The sequence below is a fragment of the Aethalodelphis obliquidens genome, unplaced genomic scaffold (assembly GCF_003676395.1).
Source record: "Aethalodelphis obliquidens isolate GAN/ISIS:26980383/991018 unplaced genomic scaffold, ASM367639v1 scaffold6, whole genome shotgun sequence".
NCBI lineage: Eukaryota > Metazoa > Chordata > Mammalia > Artiodactyla > Delphinidae > Aethalodelphis > Aethalodelphis obliquidens.
In genome coordinates this window covers 59,793,829-59,812,461 of record NW_020837950.1, presented here as the reverse complement: position 1 = coordinate 59,812,461, position 18,633 = coordinate 59,793,829, and positions in this window count along the sequence as shown.

The following is an 18,633-nucleotide window of genomic DNA, read 5'->3' as shown; positions in this document are numbered from 1 at the left end:
AGGCTTCATCCCTGCCCCAAAGGCAGGCAGATCTTATACTAGCACTCACTTGGCTTTCTACAGCCCAAATTCTGGAGCTTGTTTGAAAGACTCTTGGGGTAAAGCACCAACTTCTTGGATCATCTTAATCTCATCTTCCACTCTACATGGCCACAAAGCATTTTCTGATGAGCTTTCTGTGACTTTCTTGCATCCTCCAAACTCGCAAGGTCCCTCAGCTCCCATCCTGTATCTCAAATATCAAGATTTGAGTTTCAGGCCCCAGAATCTTCATATTTGACTCTTTTCAATGCCATTAAAGGAAAACGTGTGCAGCACAAATGCAGTGATACTCAGGGGCAGAAATGAACGAATGCAACTTCTTATGGGCAGCTGGTGTATATTCCTTCTAAAGTCAATGCTCCTTTTCCCAAGAGCATGCACAGTCCTACACTGAGGAACAGCTGAAGAGCTTCCACTTCATTTTTCAACATAAAGCACTTTTAATACAATGGAATCTCTCTGCTTACCTGTAGTGGATATGTCTTATCTTTGTCCCCAAGGGACCAACTGTTTTTGCAGAAAATACGTGTGTTTGTGTGTGTATGTGTGTGTGTGAGTGTGTGTGTGTGTGTACTAATCTTTAAAGAGGGACTTAGACTTATTTGAAGGACTGAGAGGAAAATAATATTCATCATCTGTCCCAGCAGCCCAGGGGTGCTGAACTTCCAAAGCTTCAGCCTCTCAACCACTGATACACATGGGACTCCCTAGATATGGACCATATGACCCTATGTTATTCATCAAACCTGGAAAAGACACTACCATTTACTCATCAGTAAATGGGCAATTCCATCAGCCCAATATAGTTTTCTGAACTTAAATGGCATTCATTGACAAGTACCACTATTATGGGCTGAATTGTGTTCCCCTCAAATCCATATGTTAAAGTCATAGCCTCCAGTACCTCAGAATGTGACTGTATTTGGAGCTAGGGTCTTCAAAGAGGAAATTAAGTTAAAATGAAGTCATTAGGGTAGGCCCTAATCCAATATAACTGGTTTCCTTATAAGAAGAGGAAATTTGGACATAGAAACAGAGAGAGGACCATGTGAAAACACAGGGAGAAGGCCATCTGCAAGCCAAGAAAAGACCTCAGAAGAAACCAGTCCTGCTGACACCTTGGTTCCAGACTTCTAGTCTCCAGATTTGTGAGGAAAAAGTGTCTGTGGTACTTTGTTGTGACAATCTTTGTCATGCTTTTGCATGTTTCTGAACTTCATGTAAAAACATTGAACATATACCTAGTATATGACTAGCCATTCCATTTCTAAGTATTTAGCAAAAACAAATGAAAGCACATGTCCATATAAAGAATTGTACCTGAATGTTTTTGAAGGCTTAATTTGTAATAGACTCAAATTAGGAAAAAAATCCAACTATCTATCTATAGGTGAATCGGATAAATAAATTGTGGTATGTAATGCAGTAAAATACTGTTCAGCAATAAAGGGGAACGAATATTGAATCATGGAACAATTTAGATTTATCTCAAAATAAATATGCTCGAGCCAGTACAAAAAAGTATATAATATATATTTTTGTTTATATGAAATTCTAGAAGTGAAAACTCATCTACAGTAATAAAAAGATCAGTGACTGTCTGGGTATTGGCGAGTGGGCAAGAAGAAAGGATCACAGGGGAGCAAGAGGGAGTTTTGGGGACAGTGATAAGCTCATTATCTCAATTGTGGTAATAATTTCATGGGTGCATGTATACATATGTAAAAACTTATCAAATTGCACACTTAAACAGGTGTTACTTATGTAAAATATTCCTCAATAAAGTTCCCCCCAAAATAAAAAAAGACTGATGGTTGGTATGATCCTTTCTCTTCTTCCTTTCTGAAATTCATCTGGAATACATGAAGGTGTACTAGCTATCTTTCCATTAGTAAAATAAAAATAATATTTAAAAAATAGAAATCAGGGATGCTATATTTAGAGAAATACTAGAAGAACTGTGTGAGAATATATAACAAAAAAACCCAACTTAGAATTTTTAAAACTTGATTAATCTAAAAATGCATTAAAAAAAGAAATGAATACATGGGATAATAACAATATGTTCATTAAATACAGATATATCAGGAATTGTGATAAACATAAATTGACTAAAATCCCATTAAAAGGCCACATTTGTCTAACTGGATAAAGATATCAAAATCAATTCGATGTTGTTTACTAGAGATACACTCGAGTATAAAGATAAAGAGAGAATCAAAAGGATGAAAAAAATATATATTATGCATACACAAACCAAAAGATAACTATTACAAATTTATTAATATTAGGCAAAGAAGACTTAAGACAAGGTGTACTACTAGAGAAAAAGACATTTCAAAATGATAAAAGAACTAATTCCACAGAAAGATACAAGAATCCAAAATCAGTGTGTATACAATAATAGAGCTTTGAAATACAAACAGTACATATGACAGATTTAAAGGAGAAAAAGAAGTGTCGAAAATCTTATGTGAAAATCTCAACAACTTGTAGAAGATTTGAACAACTGTTAACCAATTTAACCTCACTGACCTACAAAGAACACTTCAGTCAACAATTAAAAACAAACACCCACTCTTTTCAAGTACTTCCTTTATTTCTTCAATGGTAATTGATCTACATAGACCATCTTCTCCTCCTCTCCCACAGCCCTTTGGTAGAGAGAGAAAATTATCCAAGTTTTCATTTTTTTAAATTAATTTGCATTATTGTACAAAGTAAGTCTCTTAATTATTATTTTTATAATTTCCTCAATTTTGATGATAATTTTACCCTTGTTATTTCTAACTTTGTGCTTTGTCTCCCCCCACCTCAATTCCCTCACTGCCACCACTTTTTAATTGAGTTAGTTAGCTATTTTTCAATAGTGTTCTTTTTCAAAAAACTTTCTTCTAAAAAATCATGATTAGATTTATTTATTTACATATTTAATTTGGCTTGTATGACTAGTATTGCTGAATTATCAGTGCACAAATATTAATATATTCTATATCTTCATTTTGAATTTTAATCTATGGCCTTATAAAGTGTCTTTTTGTGTTCTTCTTTTAGTGTTTTTTGGTCTAAATTCTACCTGTCAGATGTTTACCTACTTTCTTTTTATCTGCATTTGCCTGGTATAATATTGCTTGTTCTTTACTTCTTACCCATTCAGAATATTTGTTTCAGATCTGTCTTGTGAATGTAGCACAGAGTATTGAATTTTGCTTTGTTAGGCAATTTGAACTTCTTTTTTTCTATCAATACATAATTTAAGCTGTTACACAACTGTCAATATGAATAATAACTTTGGTCTTTGTTCTTTTATATTATTGTATGATATACACACCCACATCAAATTTCATTACATAACTAGTTTTACGTATTCTCTTTCACTGTGTGTGTTTATCAGTATACCTTTTGACATTTATAAAGGTTTGCATTTTTCTAAATGGTTACAGTATTTGTTGTATTTCTACTGTTATGCTGGATTAAAAACAAAACAAAACAAAACAAAACAAAACAAAAGACACCCCGAACTCAATGTTTAGAGCAATAAGCATCAACCCGGTTCATGAGTGTATGAGTCAGTGATTTCAGCTGGGTGGTGGCTCTGGTTTAAGCTAGATTTACTTTCATTTCTGGGACTATGCTGGCTATTGACTGGGACAATTTAGCTCTGTATCTTACTTTCATTTCTGGGACTATGCTGGCTATTGACTGGGACAATTTAGCTCTGTATCTTACATTCTTATTACATTCCTCCAGCAGGCAAGACTAGACTTCTTATGGCAAAGACAGAGTTGCAAAAGCCTAAGAAGCAACAGGCAAGTACTTTTTCAAACCTCTGTTTGAATTATATTCATTAACTTCTCATGGGCCAAAGGAAATAATATGATGAAGCCCAGAATCATAGAGGAGGGCAAATGAGAGGAATGCAGAACAGGAGGTCATTTTTGCGATCTAAAACAGTTACAATTATTCTAATACCTTTATATAATAGCCTTAGACATCCCCTTTTTGGGGGAATATTGACTTTATCTTTTCATTTTTCTATTTATGATAAGTAGTGAAATTAGCTCGTAACTTTCCTCCCCTCCTCTTTCTTCTCTCAGAATCTAATTTGAAATAATGTCATTTTGTTCTCATTTAATTCTTATAAGGCAATCAGTGAGATCTGGAATTAGGCTAATTGAATTATACTCATTTGGAAAGAAACATCAGGAATAGGAAAATCATACTGCTTCCAAGAGTGGTAAAAAATAAAAGATATCCAATCAGCATTGTTGCATGTCTTTATTCCCAGAACATTCAAAAGCTTGAATTAAGTTGTGGATTTAAGGAGGATTGGAGTTTTGCAAAGGAAAAGAGGTGCAAGAGAGAAGAGGACAGATACTATGGAGCACTTGTAAAAGGAGAGTAAACAGATGAAGGTCATGATGGACAGGGAGAGATGGTGGGAAAATCAATTGGGAGGTCTTTACCAAGTCAACAAATTACTGGAAAAAGTAAAGTTGAAGATTAAGAGGTAGTAGATGGAAAGCAGATGTTGGAAACTGAGGTTTTGGAGGAGATATAGATTAGAGAATGATGATGGGAGTATACGGGTATGTCAGGATGGAGGAAAAGATCTTGTGAGTGAGGAGCAAAAAATATTTAGACACAAGGCTTATGTCCCTTTGTACTGCAGTAAAGCATGGGCCATCTAAGGTCAAAGGAAATCCATTAATTCAAAAATATTTAATTAATGCTTATGCCTAGTTTTGTTCTATGTACTAAGGATATGGGAGTGGTGAATAGTACAGACCAGATACAGCTCTCATGGAGGTGACATTCTAGTAGAAGATTAGTCTAGAAGGGAGTTGACTTAAGCTTTCTCTGAAAATTGAATCAGTCAAGCTTGTGATAGAAACAAATATGTATCCAATTCAATATTGAACTCTCTGGCAAGGTCTTAGGTAAACTGAAAAGAGATCCATATTATATATATTATATGTATGCAGTCAGTAAAAATCATATAATTTTTAGTTATCTGAAAAATTAGTTATATATGGGAAATCATCTCATATTCACATAGAAGTAAGTTGTATGTGTCTACTGGATCTTCCTAATATGTGGAACAAATAAATTTACATCAATAAAAATAACTTTTTTATATCACCAGATCCACTTGATCTTGATAGAGTACTCATGGTATCTCCATCTACAGAGGCTCCATATGAAGAATCTCCATTTAGCCACAGCCATCCCAAAGCACTCATTATGTTTTCCCTCTCTCGAACAATTTCACAACTACTGCCCACAAATCAAACTTCTACATTGATATTGCTAACAATGTCTCTTAAGAGAACATCAGTATCTGTGCCAGATTATTGTCTCCAGATGCCCAGAATTATTATTGGCAATTCATCAAAATTCTAGAGGAGATATGCGCTCCATATAGGTGTTGGGCGTTGGGCAGTAGAAGAGATAGATTTCTATGTAATTTCATGCCACAGCTGCCCTGGGCTATTAAGCATCCCTCTTGTGTACAGAGTTCCCAAACATCTCCCAGACAAGCTTCTCTACCTAGCTATTGGCTCTTGTTGAATCCAATGACATATGTCACAGTGATTAGGAGTTTGGACCCTGGAGTCACAGAGAACACATTCCCTTCACAATCCCTAATATTGCAGATTTTAAGAGGCATCTATTTATAATGAATAAATTTAAAATATGCTTATTAATGGATGATTAAATTCCAGACTGTAAATAGATGTATATCCAGGGAAAGTCATATTTTAAGATATATTCTACACTTTTAGTATAAATATGTAAAAACTATCCATTAAACTATTTTTAATACATCAGCATATTGCTAGGAAATAAATTTTTATATAAGAGGAAGTGTGGATAAGGAAGATATTTAGTTTCTTTATCTCTTCTTTCAATCATGAAGTCTAGTCATAAAAATGGGAGTCATTCAATGTAATGGACTAGGAAATAAGTGTTGCAAAAACCAGTAGAGGCAAAGACAAAAATAGATATTTTATCCTTGAAGCCAAGACTTCACTTATCTAGACAAGATCTGCACCTCACAACTCAAAACATGTTGGCCAACTAGCATCCTTTGGGAGGCATTCTTTCCTGGACTTCTTTTGGTTTAAGTACCAAAAAAAAAAAAAAGTTACATAGATGAAGTAGCACTTATCTGTGCTTTTTTAAATTGGTTTCCTCTTTTAAGCTGTGATTGTGCTGATTTAGAAGATCATAGTATGTAAAATTTAATAACAATACAGGGCAACAGCCTTACAAAGTTTATGACAGAATCAAAGTATCAGGACTCTCAGAGATCATTGTGATAGTAATCCATTCTGTGTAACTGATCTGGCCTGATTAAAGTGGAATTTAGCATTTGTTTCCAGGTATGTGAAGAAGTTTTAGTTCACATAAAAAGTGCCATTGTTTTCAATTGCTTGATTTGGTTGAATGATCCTTTCAAAGTGATAAAGAAAAGAAAAAGAACATTTTCAACTTGACACTTTTCTGTTCAAAAAAACAAAACATCTCATTTGAACAAAACAATATGGTCAGCAGAATTATTCCTTACAGTTTCCTAAGGGAATAAAAATAATGAATAATCTGGTCTTTTGACTGTGACCTCTTTGGATTTCAACAGATTTTTTTTTCCTCTTGAAGGGTAAAAATTCTAAATCTATTGAGAAATGGTCAGCACATGAGCCCTAGTCACTCACTCAGTGACTTGATACATACTCTTCTCTCTTCTCAGTACAATCATGTGGCATTGGAATGAAACAGCAGCAGCACTTTGACGTTGAAATTTACTGAAACCAAACAAAAAAGAGTCCATAAGGATTATACTCTGTGTAAAACTTCTGTCCAGAAAATCATCCTTGGAAACTGAATTCCATAATTATATGTGTCTGAACAAAAACATTCCAAAGGCATTTTTATTACTTGTTTTATTACTATTTACTTGTTTTTGTTTGTTGTTTTGTATAACTTTTATATCCAAAAGCCATAACACAGCTTTAATTTCCCTGTTAGTATTGAGAAATTGATATTTATTTTTAGCTCTTATTGCAAAAAATTGTGTTACCTGAGAGGGAGCAATTACGTTAAGTACGTCTGTCACACAACCCAATGGAAAGAGAACTTAACTGTGTTTTCCAAATAAGAAAGAATGAAATACATTTTACTCTTTCCCCTTTAAAGAGGGACAGCAGGGCTTAGCTCCAGGAGACTTGAGGATATTCTTCCTGTGGGAGAGAGTTGAAGCTTATGTTTTCCAAGACCTAGGCTCTTGACAAAGATTGCTGGGAGAAGAGGCTGGGCTGGAGCTTCATGAGAAGCAGCTGCTGGGCCTGTTTCAGAAGGCAACTTCCAGAGAGACAGCAGAGACAGGTATCTGTGAGTTATTGCATGGAAGAGGCACCTCCTACATGCAGTACCTTGGATGGGAAGGAATGGCTGGATGGTTGTAGTACAGCTCTAGATATTAGGCCCATTTGAAAGGAGCTACAGTTTCAACTGAGAAACTGAAACTGTGCAAGACAAGCACTTATCAGTGTCAAGTGTAGCCGCAGAGGGATGAGCCCCTTACAGTGAAGTTCAAGGCCAACATCCTCCCTGCTCTCCCATGAAAACCACAGAAGACTTATCTGTGAAGAAAATTGAAGGGATCTCCTCTCAATATCTGACAAAGAAGTCCTTTCTCACCAACTCTGGCAGGTCAGCTTGCATTTGATTAAAGTATTTGAATTCAGTGGAGCAAACTCAGAAAATTTAAATTTTCTGTAGCCAGGCCTGTCATTTTTCAAGAATTGCTTAAATTTTTAGCTCTCTTATCTGTACTTTCCATCTGAAAAGTAAAAGTTTCAGCCCAGTATATAGTCCAAGTTTTCTTTCCTGAGTAAAAGGTCTGAGGACAATTTCCTGTTTTATTTACATCAATAATTAAGAAATTCTTTTTTGGTTACTTTATTCCTTTATGTTCTGCCTCCAATTTCTTGTGATACTTAGCTTTTATTTCAGAAATGGCTGTCATTAATCAAGCATTTCTGAAGCTGTCTTCTTTCTTCATGTGTACTTTGGGTAAAATTCTAATTTGTTCTTCTGAACTTATTCTTCTCATTTTCTATGAAATACCTTCTAAAATACGTCAACTTTAGTGATTGTAATCCTTGTTTGTGACTTATGGCAGGAAAAAATTAAACTTGCATATTTGAGTAAGTGTCCAGTGCATCTACATTAAAACACAAAGGAACAAGATTAGCTAGCATGTTTTTCTATCAGGAGACATTCTCAGAGTTAGAAATCCTCTGCTGGCCATCACTGTTTCCTTAAATATTAGCCCTCAGCCTGGCAGACAACACCATGTGTGATAAACAACTCATTAAGTAATTGAATGAATGAATGAGTGTCCTGAGGCAAGTTCCAACTTTCAATTAAAAAAAACCTTCCTTTGAGAAGATTCACTGAAAAACAAATGATTTAGCCTCTGTTTAAACTGATATTAAGAAACCAGAAAACTAGTTTATGTGTCTGCTCATACTAATTAACCGAAATATTACATTTTGGAAAACAAAAAGGAGAAGAAAATAGCCTTTCTAGGCACTGGGGGAAAAACTCCTTACAAATATTAAACAAAGACATTTATTTTACAACAGCTTTAAATGTTCTTCCTTTTAACCCCACATCTAGGAAACTACTATAACCCTCTATCTTCAAAGTCTATGTCAATAATTCAATTTTTGGAAAACATACTAGTGGTGCCCTCAATACACTCTTCCATACATGGTCCTTCTTAATTAATGGACACTTAGCCAGAAGTTTTGCATCTTATCCTGTAGGTTCTAGTCCATAAACCATTAATTATAAATTCATGGGTCGTTATGGAAAGTTCTTCAATATATATGAACCATCTGGACACATGGTAACAATCTTATTTTTTTAATGGCTTAGACACATCCTTTGACTATTTCTTTGGCTATTTACCTAATTGATAGCTACCAGCATTTATGGGATGAAAAATTTAAATGAGGGAATATAACACACTGAAAAAACCAAAGAATAACTACAGTTCAGATTGGAGAGCTATAAATAACTACTTCTAAAGTCTAGGGAAAGCTCAGCATGGTAGGAAGGTTGTATCAGCTTAAGTTTTCAAATTATCATAGAAATATATTTCAGGATAGTCTTTTTTTTTTTTTTTTTGCCGGTACACGGAACTCTCACTGTTGTGGCCGCTCCGCAGCATGTGGGATCTTCCCGGACCAGGGTTCGAACCCGTGTCCCCTGCATCGGCAGGCGGACTCTTAACCACTGCGCCACCAGGGAAGCCCCAGGATAGTCTTTAACTATTAATATTTCAAATATCTACTTTTGTTTTAACTTATTCATTGCTTGATAATTAAAAACTACCATTTTGAAGAATATGAAAGCATTATTTATTCTTTTTTTTAAACATCTTTATTGGCATATAATTGCTTTACAATGGTGGGTTAGTTTCTGCTGTATAGCAAAATGAATCAGCAATACATATACATATATCCCCATGTCCTCTCCCTCTTGCATCTCCCTCCCTCCCTCCCTATCCCACCCCTCTAGGTGGACACAAAGCACCAAGCTGATCTCCCTGTGCTATACGGCTGCTTCCCACTAGCTATCTATTTTACATTTGGTAGTGCATACATGTCCATGCCTCTCTCTCACTTTGTCCTGGCTTCCCCTTTCCCCTTCTTGTGTCCTCAAGTCCATTCTGTACATCTGCATCTTTATTCCTGTCCTGCCCCTAGGTTCTTCAGAACCACTTTTTTTTTTTTTTTTTTTTTTAGATTCCATATATATGTGTTAGCATATGGTATTTGTTTTTCTCTTCTGACTTACCTTACTCTGTATGACAGACTCTTAGGTCTATCCACCTCACTACATATAACTCAATTTCATTTCATTTTACAGCTGAGTAATATTCCACTGTAAATGTGTGCCACATCTTCTTTATGCATTCATCTGTCAATGGACACTTAGGTAGATTCCATGTCTGGCTATTGTAAATAGAGTGCAGTGGATATTGTGGTACATGACTCTTTTTGAATTATGGTTTTCCTAGGGTATATGTCCAGTAGTGAGATTGCTGGGTCATATGGTATTTTGAATTTTAGTTTTTTAAGGAAGCTTCATACTGTTCTCCATAGTGGCTGTATCAATTTATATTCCCACCAACAGTGCAAGAGGGTTCCCTTTTCTCCACACCCTCTCCAGCATTTATTGTTTGTAGACTTTTTGTTGATGGCCATTCTGATCAGTGTGAGATGATATCTCATTGTAATTTTGATTTGCATTTCTCTAATGATTAGTGATGTTGAGTATCCTTTCATGTGTTTGTTGGCAATCTGTATATCTTCTTTGGAGAAATATCTTTTTAGGTCTTCTGCCCAGTTTTGGATTGAATTGTTTGTTTTTCTGATACTGAGCTACATGTGCTGCTTGTATATTTTTGAGATTAATCCTTTGTCAGTTGCTTCATTTGCAAATATTTTCTCCCATTCTGAGTTTGTCTTTTCGTCTTGTTTATGGTTGCCTTTGCTGTGCAAAAGCTTTTAAGTTTCATTAGTTCCCATTTGTTTGTTTTTGTTTTTATTTCCATTTCTCTAGGAGGTGGGTCATAAAGGATCTTGCTGTGATTTATGTCATAGAGTGTTCTGCCTATGTTTTCTTCTAAGAGTTTGATAGTGTCTGGCCTTACATTTAGGTCTTTAATCCATTCTGAGTTTATTTTTGTGCATGGTATTAGGGAGTGTTCTAATTTTATTCTTTCACATGTAGCTGTCCAGTTTTCCCAGCACAAGTTATTGAAAAGGTAGTCTTTTCTCAATTGTAAATTCTTGCCTTCTTTATCAAAGAAATGTGGCTATAAGTGCATGGGATTATCTCTGGGTTTTCTATGCTGTTCCATTGATCTATATTTTTGTTTTTGTGTCAGTACCATACTGTCTTGATTACTGTAGATTAGTAGTATAGTCTGAAGTCTGGGAGCCTGACTCCTCCAGCTCTGTTTTTCTTTCTCCAGATTGCTTTCGCTATTTGGGGTCTTTTGTGTTTCCATACAAATTGTGAAATTTTTTGTTCTAGTTCCGTGAAAAATGCCAGTGGTAGTTTGATAGGGATTGCACTGACTCTGTAGATTGCTTTGTGTAGTATAGTCATTTTCACAATGTTGACTTTTCCAATCCAAGCACATGGTATATCTCTCCATCTGTTTGTAACATCTTTAATTTCATTCATCAGTGTCTTATAGTTTTCTGCATACAGGTCTTTTGGATCCTTAGGTAGGTTTATTCCTACGTATGTTATTCTTTTTGTTGCAATGGTAAACAGGAGAGTCTCCTTAATTTCTCTTTCAGATTTTCCATCATTAGTGTATAGGAATGCAAGAGATTTGTGTGCATTAATTTTGTATTCTGCTACTCTACCAAATTTATTGATTAGCACTAGTAGTTTTCTGGTAGAATCTTTAGGATTATCTATGTATAGTATCATGTCATCTGCAAATGGTGACAGCTTTACTTCTTCTTTTCTGATTTGGATTCCTTTTATTTCTTTTTCTTGTCTGATTGCTGTGGCTAAAACTTCCAAAACTATGTTGAATAACAGTGGTGAGAATGGAAAACCTTGTCTTGTTCCTATCTTAGAGGAAATAATTTCAGTCGTTCACAATTGAGAACAATGTTGGCTGTGGGTTTGTCATATATGGCCTTTATTATGTTGAGGTAAGTTCCCTCTATGCCTACTTTCTGGAGGGTCTTTATCATAAATGACTGTTGAATTTTGTTGATAGCTTTTTCTGCATCTATTGAGTTGATCATATGATTTTTATTCTTCAACTTGTTAATATGGTGCATCACATTGATTGATTTGTGTATATTGAAGAATTCTTGCATTCCTGGGATGAACCCCACGTGATCATGGTGTATGATCCCTTTAGTGTGCTGTTGGATCCTGTTTGCTAGTATTTTGTTGAGGATTTTTACATCTATGTTCATCAGTGATATTGGCCTGTAGTTTTCTTTCTTTGGGATATCTTTATCTGGTTTTGATATCAGGGTGATAGTTGCCTCATAGACTGAGTTTGGGAGTGTTCATACTTTTGCTATATTTTGGAAGAGTTTGAGAAGGATAGGTGTTAGCTCTTCTCTAAATGTTTGATAGAATTCACCTATGAAGCCATCTGGTGCTGGGCTTTTGTTTGTTGGAAGATTTTAAATCACAGTTTCAATTTCAGTGCTTGTGATTGTTCTGTTTATGTTTTGTATTTCTTCCTGGTTCAGTCTCAGAAGGTTGTGCATTTCTAAGAATATGTCCATTTTTTCCAGGTTGCCCATTTTATTGGCATATAGCTGCTTGTAGTAATCTCTCATGATACTTTGTTTTGCTGCAGTGTCAGTTGTTACTTTTCCTTTTTCATTTCTAATTCTTTTGCTTTGTGTCTTCTCCTTTTTTCTCTTGATGACTCTGGCTAATGGTTTGTCAATTTTGTTTATCTTCTCAATGAACCAGCTTTTAGTTTTATTGATCTTTGTTATTGTTTCCTTCATTTCTTTTTCATTTATTTCTGATCTGATCTTTATGATTTCTTTCCTTCTGCTAACTTTGGTCTTATTTTGTTCTTCTTTCTCTAATTGCTTTAGGTGTAAGTTTGCGTTTTTAATTTGAGATGTTTCTTGTTTCCTGAGGTAGGATTGTATTGCTATAAAATTCCCTCTTAGAATTGCTTTTGCTGCATCCCAAAGGTTTTGGGTCACTGTGTTTTCATTGTCATTTGTTTCTAGATATTTTTTGATTTCCTTCTTGATTTCTTCAGTGATCACTTGGTTATTTAGTAGTGTATTGTTTAGCCTCCATGTGTTTGTATTTTTTACTGATATTTTTGCTGTAATTGATATCTAGTCTCATAGCACTGGGGTCAGAAAAGATACTTGATACAATTTCAGTTTTCTTAAATTTACCAAGGATTGATTTGTGACACAAGGTATTATCTATCCTGAAGAATGTTCCATGATCACTTGAGAAGAAAGTGTATTCAGTTGTTTTTGTTTCCTATAAATATCAATTAAGTCCATCTTGTTTAATGTGTCTTTTAAAGCTTCTGTTTCCTTATTTACTTTCATTTTGGATAATCTGTCCATTGTTGAAAGTATGGTGTTAAAGCCCTCTACTCTCATTGTATTACTGTTGATTTTCCATTTACAGGCGTTAGCATTTGTGTTATGTATTGAGATGCTCCTATGTTAGGTGCATAAATTTTTACAATTGTTATATCTTCTGCTTGGATTGATCCCTTGATCATTACACAGTGTCCTTTGTCTCTTGTAATAGTCTTTATCTTAAAGTCTATTTTGTCTTATATGAGAATTGCTACTCCAGCTTTCTTTTGATTTCCACTTGCATGGAATATATTTTTCCATCCCCTCACTTTCAGTCCCTATGTGTTCTTAGGTCTGAAGTGGGTCTCTTGTAGACATAATACATGTGGGTCTTGTTCTTGTATCCATTTAGCCAGTCTCTGTCTTTTGGTTGAAGCATTTAATCCATTTACATTTAAGGTAATTATGGATATGTATGTTCCTATTATCATTTTCTTAATTGTTTTGAGTTTGTTATTGTAGGTCTTTTCCTCCTCTTGTGTTTCTTTCCTAGAGAATTTCTGTTAGCATTTGTTGTAAAGCTGGTTTAGTGGTGCTGAATTCTCTTTGCTTGCCTGTAAAAGTTTTAATTTCTCCGTCGAATCTGAATGAGATCCCTGCTGGGTAGAGTAATCTTGGTTGTAGGTTTTTCCCTTGCATCACTTTAAATACGTCCTGTCACACCCTTCTGGCTTGCAGAGTTTCTGCTGAAAGATCAGTTGTTAAACTTATAGGGATTCCCTTGTATGTTATGTGTTGCTTTTCTCTAGCTGCTTTTAATAATTTTTCTTTGTGTTTAATTTTTGATAGCTTGATTAATATGTGTCTTGGGATATTTCTCCCTCAATTTATCCTATATGGGACTCTGTGCTTCCTGGAATTGATTGACTCTTTCCTTTCCCATATTAGGGAAATTTTCAACTATAATCTTTTCAAATATTTTCTTGGTCCCTTTCTTTTTCTTTTCTTCTTTCTGGGACTCCTGTAATTCGAATATTGGTATGTTTAATCTTGTCCCAGAGGTGTCTGAGACTGTCCTCAATTCTTTTCATTCTGTTGTTCATCATTGTCTGTTTGCTCTTTAGTTCTTCTAGGTCCTTTTTAAACTTTCTTGCATTTTCTCCATTCTATTTCCAAGATTTTGGATCATGTTTACTATCAATACTATGAATTATTTTTCAGGTAGACTGCCTATTTCCTCTTCATGTGTCTGGTCTGGTAGGTTTTTACCTTGCTCTTTCATCTGCTGTGTATTTCTCTGTCTTCTCATTTTGCTTAACTTACTGTGTTTGGGGGTTTCCTTTTCACAGGCTGCAAGTTCATAGTTCCCATTGTTTTTGGTGTCTTCCCCCAGTAGATAAGGTTGGTTCAGTGGGTTGTGTAGGTTTCCTGGTGGAGGAGACTGGTGCCTATGTTCTGATGGATGAGGTTGGATCTTGTCTTTCTGGTGGGTAGCAACATGTCTGGTGCTGTGTTTTGGGGAGTCTGTGATCTTAGTATGATTTTAGGCATCCTCTCTGCTAATGGGTGGGGTTATGTTCCTGCCTTGCTAGTTGTTTGGCATGGGGTGTCCAGCACTTGAACTTGCTTGTCCTTAAGTGGAGCTGGGTCTTAGCATTGAGATGGAGATCTCTGTGAGAGCTGTCACCAACTGATATTATGTGGGGCCGGGAGGTGTCTGGTGGACCAATGTCCTGAACTTGGCTCTGCCACCTCAGAGACTCAGGCCTGACACCTAGCCGGAGCACCAAGACCCTGTCAGCCACATGGCTGCTAGTGTTGGAGGGTCTCCTGCAGAGACAGGGGAATGGCTGTGGCTCACCACGGGGACAAGGACACTGGCAGTGGAAGTTTGGGAAGTACTCTTTCAAGCATTATTTATGCTTATTCATCATTTATATTTCATTGTTCTTTCTAATTTAAAATATTTATATAACTATCCTAATATACAAGTTTAACAAATGATGAAATCAAATATACACATATGTGAATATATATAATATTTTTAGCAGTTTCAAACTAAACCCTGTATAATATCACACATTGTTCTATTATTTACATTTTTTTGCCATATTCTAAAATACTTCTTTAAATATTATCTCATTCCTTATTAAGAGGCTTTATTTGATGGAAATTGACTCCATTCACAATTTTATTCAGAGTTTAAATATCTTACACCTTGTACCAAGGTTAAAGCTCACAAAACCTTTTCTATTTTCAAAATTCAAATCCATGGAGATCCCATACTTAACCAAATAAATTATCTTGGGATTAAGTACATAGAGAAGAGTTAGATTAATGAATTAAATAAATGTTTTTCTGCTGAAGACACAAACCACACTCTTCATCCCCATTTTGCTAAAGGCAAAACCACATTCTGTGAACAATCACAGTCTCTTTGGTAGATAAGTCAGACAATAAGCTAAAAAGTATTTTGGAATATATGCACACTAAGTGTGTATATTTTGGCCTATCTCTTTCCAAAGTAAATGGCTAGGAGCTTATATGAAGTTATGCACACAGTCATTTAAAACTTAAGAAAAGGAAGAAGAGATCTATCATTCAATTTTCTTCTGTTTCCTTTTCTTCAGCGAACCAGTAGACTCACACACACACACACACACACACATAGACTCACACATGCCCAGCAACACTTACCTTTAGCATGAAGGAGCATTTCAATAGGAACTCCACAACAGAAAGTCTGTAACAGTGTCCTAAAGGATAGGATTTTAGAGACAGCAATGGAAGAAATTATTGGAAAGTATAGGGCAAGTTAGAACTGGGAATGTCAAAAATGTCTGAAAACAAAGCATGCTGGTCAAATTGAATCCTCTTCTCTGCTATTAGGAACTTTAAAAACCACTGGCCTCCTTGAATCACTCTCATCCCTTTTTTTTTTCTAACCTTGTCTCCCTCCCTTCCTCCATTCCTTCCTTCTTCCCTCCTTCTCTCTCTCCCTCCTTCTACTTGCCTCTCTTTCATCTCTCCCTAGTAAAATGTGAAAGCACTTGCTCACTTGAACCTCTGGAGTATGATTCCAGAGCCCACCTTCTCAGCCCTTAATATATAACTGCTTAAGGATTCCCATTTCTTCCCGTCTATGACTTCAAAGAGATGGAGCCTAGGTTTTTTACTTTCACATTATATAGTTTTTTTAAAATTTAAACAAGCATATGTTTTGGTGTGTGTGTGTGCAATTCATTTTTAGAACGTTTATCTAATTATTTTCATATCTGCTTTTATGTATTAACAGTTGAATCTTCTAAAAGAGACTCTTCAAAAATCTAATTTAAAATCTCGTTATTATTACAATTTTTTGGAATGCTAATCCTGTGCAGTTTGCTGCCTGTCCTCTTAGTGGACTGTGTCAACAGCAGCTGCTATACCAAGGGACCAAAAGCTTACTGTTCATATTTTTGCCCAGTTCCAGGCCCTCTTCTCTAGGAGGTGAGGATAAAACAAGTCTCTGACTTCTAGGATATTATGTGTAGTGGAAGAGACAGAAAATACATAAACAAACATAAAATCAAACTGTGTGTCAGTTGGCAGCAGTTGCTATGAAGGTGAACTCCTAACACCTCATTACTGTTAGCATGCCCTTACTGGGGACACGCTGGGATTTCCATCAGGTCCCCACCCTTTCCTCCTCAAGGCCGCCTTACTATTTCTCCTCCCTGTCTGCCCTTTGAACATACTCCCTGCATTCATCCGTGGCCTGGTGAACCTGCCCATAATGCTCCCTGACCTAATATAATGGTAGAGACTTTACCCATGGCCTGGGGCAGAGAAGGAGCAAGGAGACACAGCTAGACCAGGAAGCGAAGAGACTTTGCTTGTTCTTAGCAGAGGCTGTAACCTCCAAGCCCCTGGTGGCCCTCCCTTTGAGTCAGTGTTCTGCCTCATGAGTCTGGTTCTGACAAGGTCCCGCCACCACCCTCTGTCTCACTCCACACCAGGCTGGGCCAGGGCCTCCCCAAGGGACCTGTTCCCGGGGATTACCTGAGGCTCAGTCAGACCTGTTTTTTACTGGTTTATATTATGGTCCTAAGTTTTTAAAGTAAAGCTGGGACTTCCCTGGAATTCCAGTGGTTAGGACTCCTCGCTTCCACCGCAGGGGGTGCAGGCTCAATCTCTGGTCGGGGAACTAAGATCCTGCATGCCGCATAGTGCGGCCAAAAATAATTAAATAAATGAAATTTTAAAATAAATAAATAAAGTAAAGCTAACTTTGTATGGATGATGTCTCAAATGTATTACATAATATTATTTAGGGAAAAAAATTGTACAGGTTAAATAGTGCAACATGAGGGGAAGAAAAGTGCTACTTAAAAGGAATACCTTCTAACCAGTCTCAAATTTGTGTTAAATCCTTGGCTTAGAGATTTCCATGGCATGCATACAGAAAATGTTAATTCAGATTTCATACCACATGTGGCACAGTAGCACTGAGGTTCCAGAGTTTTCATAAAAGATATTTATATAAAAATGTGTATATATTCATATATATTATATATGTGTATATACATAAAAAGCATACATATATAATACATAAATAGAGATTATGCACACACACATATATGTATATTTTTTTCTTCTCCCAGGAATTGGCTCACTTCTTTTGTTTAAATTCTCCTGGGATGGTGGCAGGCTCCAGTTTTATGTAATGATCTCAGTCTGGCTTTCACTCCTGAGACAATGTCTTCTGCTCTAGAATGGGCATTACCATCTCAGGCCCTACCACTTAGGTCTCATCTCTGCTCTGATATCCTTACAACCATCAGGGTATCAGTTTAAGAGCATATTGCAAGCTTATTGTAAGTTTATGGTTTTAATTTTAAGTTTCATCTTTGGCTTCTGGGGACTTCTGAGATTTTGTGTTTGTTAAAAATGCAAACTTTCTAGGTATTTGTACTTGGGCACAGCAGTTTGTATTAGCTCAGTCCATTATGCTGTTGGCTGCTGTAGTATTAAACCCACCTGAATTTCCTCAGTCATTTAAGTCTTCTTCCCATGGGTTCTTCAAATTTTAGTTTTTATTTAGGGTTTTAGTGTTTCTTAAAATCCAATATTGAAGAAAAACTTTCTTTAAGGGTATGCCACTAGCTCTTCTATGCTTGGAGCAGAAACAGTAAAAATACAAGAATTACTGCTCCAATAATGCAGTGTTGTATGATGTTTCTCTTTTATTAAGAAAGGTGTTTTTTTTTTTCCCTCTATTTTCTTTCCCTGCTCTTCTCTCTTCTTAAATTGAAATGCTAGAGCATTTAGCACTCTTTTACTTAAAGAGTTAAAGAGGAAAGTAACACTATTAAAGGGAAAAGGGGGACTCTCCTCAACTCTAGAGCTCCAAACGGTAAAATCCTTAAGGGAAGACAGAGTGCACACAACCTGGAAAAAGACGTGAAAGGAAACATGATGAATT